Source organism: Branchiostoma belcheri, unplaced genomic scaffold (genome assembly GCF_001625305.1).
Source record: "Branchiostoma belcheri isolate BF01 breed outbred unplaced genomic scaffold, Haploidv18h27 scaffold196, whole genome shotgun sequence".
NCBI lineage: Eukaryota > Metazoa > Chordata > Leptocardii > Amphioxiformes > Branchiostomatidae > Branchiostoma > Branchiostoma belcheri.
The window spans coordinates 342,471-346,044 of record NW_017803446.1 but is presented as its reverse complement, the minus strand read 5'-3'; the positions used below and the strand labels follow the sequence as shown (position 1 = coordinate 346,044).

At 43.0% G+C, this 3,574-nt stretch overlaps 1 protein-coding gene across 1 annotated transcript in view; it reads right to left on the bottom strand.

The window, feature by feature from the left end:
• Positions 1-2,251, bottom strand: part of LOC109468236 — a 13,343-nt gene extending 11,092 nt beyond the window's left edge. Inside the window, exon 1 of the mRNA XM_019766487.1 lies at positions 2,125-2,251. The gene's annotated coding sequence lies outside the window, so the exon portion shown is untranslated. The remainder of the gene's footprint in view (positions 1-2,124) is intronic.
• Between the last annotated feature and the right edge of the window lie 1,323 nt (positions 2,252-3,574).

Genomic DNA, 3,574 nt, shown 5'->3' with positions numbered 1-3,574 from the left:
GACGTCATTCGAATAGAGCGGGCGTTCGATCTGGGGTTACCCGCGGTCATTTACAGTAAAGCCGCTACAACCGGCTACTTCAAGCCCTTTTTTACTTGGGAACCACGGAACAGGAAAAATCCACCTTTCCACAAATATGAACCGTTTTCAAAATATTACATCTATGCCGTGATTTTATTGTGGATATGTAACATGTAACGAAGCTACTGCCGTCATCCTGGGTGACCTTGAAGGTCAGAATTCTTGTTGACGCTGTTATAAAATCCAGGTCCCCATATCCACGTGTCATAGCATGCGTGCAAACATGGTATTTTAACCATTCCCAAAAATCGCTCAAATTACCTCATTGAGGGCTTGTTTGGAAGAGGAACAATTTCCGCAGATTTCTGTCTTAGGGATTTTTAAAATATGGCCGCGATTATGAATTATCGGTATTTAAAGTTAAAACACTGCGTTTTTAGCTCTTCTTTTGACTGTAAGTCGAGTTTTAGTTAAAAAATAAAAAAATCCTAAGACAGAAAGTTTAAATTTACTGTAATATTTCTAAAAATCCAAAAATCTAACCTTATTTTTAATTTTCGGGGCCTCTTAAAATCAGTTGTTTGGTTGTCGTGAACCCTTTTTGAAATCCGAAATTGATCTCATTTGGAAGCAAATGTACACAAAGCGGAGCAAAGACAGTTCAAGAATAACATTTGAGGTAACCAAAATCACTTATTACATTTTATTTTGACGAGTATTTACTCTCCAATTACTTTTGTTTATTTTCAAATTTTACCCGTTGCCCCCGGGCCGGCCTGGGACTCCCGCGCGGCCACGTTCGAACGCGTTCTGTAACCCGATACCTCCCTAGCAATGCGACTTTTAGCCTAGCAACCGACCGCCGTGTTTTTACCGGACCATTTTGCACCAGCCCTCCCCCCCCGGTAAATATCGTACAGTCCCTAAGACATGAGAGAAATACACGTGGTACGAATACTATATATACTATATACAAGGCCACTGTCCTTTCAAGCACCATTATACAATGTAGAATGCATAACATTATACAACGTAACGCAAGCAAGGCTGAATTGAATTATGTAACATCGTTTGATAATGAAACACATAACTCAAAGACTTTCTTCTAGCGATAATTAATGCCTATGTATATGATACAATAGTTGTAGTTGATGAAGTCTGATTTTAGCTGCACTCATCAGTGCCCACTTCACCATTATTTACACGAGGTAATATGATACTGCTGTGCTGTGCCACATGTCGGCTTTTGAAAGTTTTGGCGGGCTTGAACTGTGTGTTGTTGCCTCTAACAGGCTTCGGATGGCGGCTTGAAAGAGTAGAAATTGACCAGAAAGAGAGATAACATGCCAGGGGAGTTGGTCAAAGCTAGATAGAGAGTGCAGTTTGCGGCAAACTGTGCTCTCTAGTGCCCATGAAGAAACGGTACAGTTGCAACTGGTTTTATAATAACTAAACGTCCCAAGGTGTACGTTCTTTTTTGTGAAGATTAGTGTGGTGTCGGTGACTTAAATTTGAGTCAAATTTGAGTCAAGGTTTATTTGTTGTTGTTTTTTAAATCGTTACTACCGCCCACCTAATGTACAACAATATCCAACCAATTACAAACATGAAACCCAACTCTATCACACTAACTCTGACCACGACCAGTCAGAGTTAGCCTTTTAGTTAACTCGAATTTTGACTAGATTCTAACGAATTTATGACGATCAAGACCAATCTTTGCTCAAACTGAATTTCTGAATAGTCAGTGTCGATGCACCAGGTTACTAGCAATTATGACGAAAAAAGACACTCGTTGCGATTGACTCTTTTTTTTTACAATTTCCAACATGTACTCACAAGACGTGGTGACGGCACACTCAAGTTTTTTAAACTTATATTAATGCCGCAACCAACTCATTTTCACCTGAGCGAAGTGAGGAAAGTCGTGTAAAGTGCCTTTCCCAAGAGCACAAGGTCGGTGGCATGTCAGGACTCGAACCCGGGACCTCTAGGTTCCGAGTCGAGCACTCTGAAGCTACGCCACACGACCCCACGGCACTCAAGATTGACTCAAGATCTGCAAGCGATTTAAATACTCTTATACAGATCAAGCCTTATTACCTCCAGTGACGCCCACCTTTCTCAGTACGTTGGTCTCAGATGAAAGTTAGTTCTTGCGGTAGAGCCGTCTGTGTGGCGCAGCAGCGTGCTAACAGGTAATGTTATTTGTACAGAGGTGAGTACGCTGTTCTTTGTTCGCCTGTGTTTGTCCCTGAAAGAACAGAGTTCGTGTTACCTGGCGCGCGGGGCAGGTTTCAAAACAACGCGCGGAGGGGTGAGAGGTCACTGTTGTTGATGTTCGTCCGTCGTTCTCGACGATGACCAGTGACAATGTGGGGTCGTGTGGCGAAGGTGCAGAGTGCTCGACTCGGAACCAAGAGGTCTCGGTTTCGAGTTCTGACTTGCCATACCCCTGGAAGCGAAACTCGTTTTCACGGCCGCAAGAGCCCTTCGCTCGCCGGTGTAAATTAGCGCGACGGGGGAGTCTAGCCCGGGGGGAGTTTGGCTGGCCCTCAACTCCCCCGTAGCGGTAATTTAGATATGTGGGCGAAGTTCTCTTGGCTGCCGAAGGAAAACGACTAACGGCCCGATACTAGTTTGGCATCCAGGGTAGACATGCGACCGATCTTATGCCTTTGGGAAAGGCATTTCACACGACTTTCCTCACTTCACTCAGGTGAAAATGAGTGTTGTGTTGGTGGCGGCATTAATATATATAAGTTGAAAAAACTTGAGTGTACCGTAATCACGTCTTGTGATTGCATGTTGGAATATAAAAAACAGTGACATCAGCTTTTGTGTGTCCGGCTGTGGCTCACCAGTCCTATACGGGCTCTGAAGACTCTGCCACGGGTCGGGCACAGGTGGGTTGCAGGAGTAACATAGAACGTACATGTAGAGTTGAAATATTTTCTAGCCAGTAGTTATTTATAACACTCTGTCAAACACAGTAACCGTTGACCATATACATGTATGTAGCATTGTGATAGACTCATACCAACTAGTAACTTTATTATTTGCCATACATTGTACCCGTGACAATCGTGCAATAAACTTTGACTTTATGACCGACCCCCCCCCCCGTAGGACCGAGGGTCAAATGTTGCAAAATTACATATATATATATAAAGACTTAGTAATTCCTCATACATAGGGATATATTTGACACTCACGTATGTCTCCAGCTTGACGCACACATGTATACAAAGTCGCACAAACACATGAATGTCCAACTTTACACACACACACACACACATACTGGATAGGACACACCCATGTATATGTTTCACTTTACACATACACATATCATGTTAGGACACACTCATATGTGTCTCTCATACATACACACACACATATATGGTAGGACACACTCATGTATGTTTCAGCTTTAGAAAGGACAGACTAGTACTCTTAACAGCTCAGTTGCTCAGACAGCAGATAGCTCTTTAATACTAATCTTAGGATCGCAATTGCAAAGAAGAAGTGTCGGCTTGGGCCCCCTGTTTTGTTT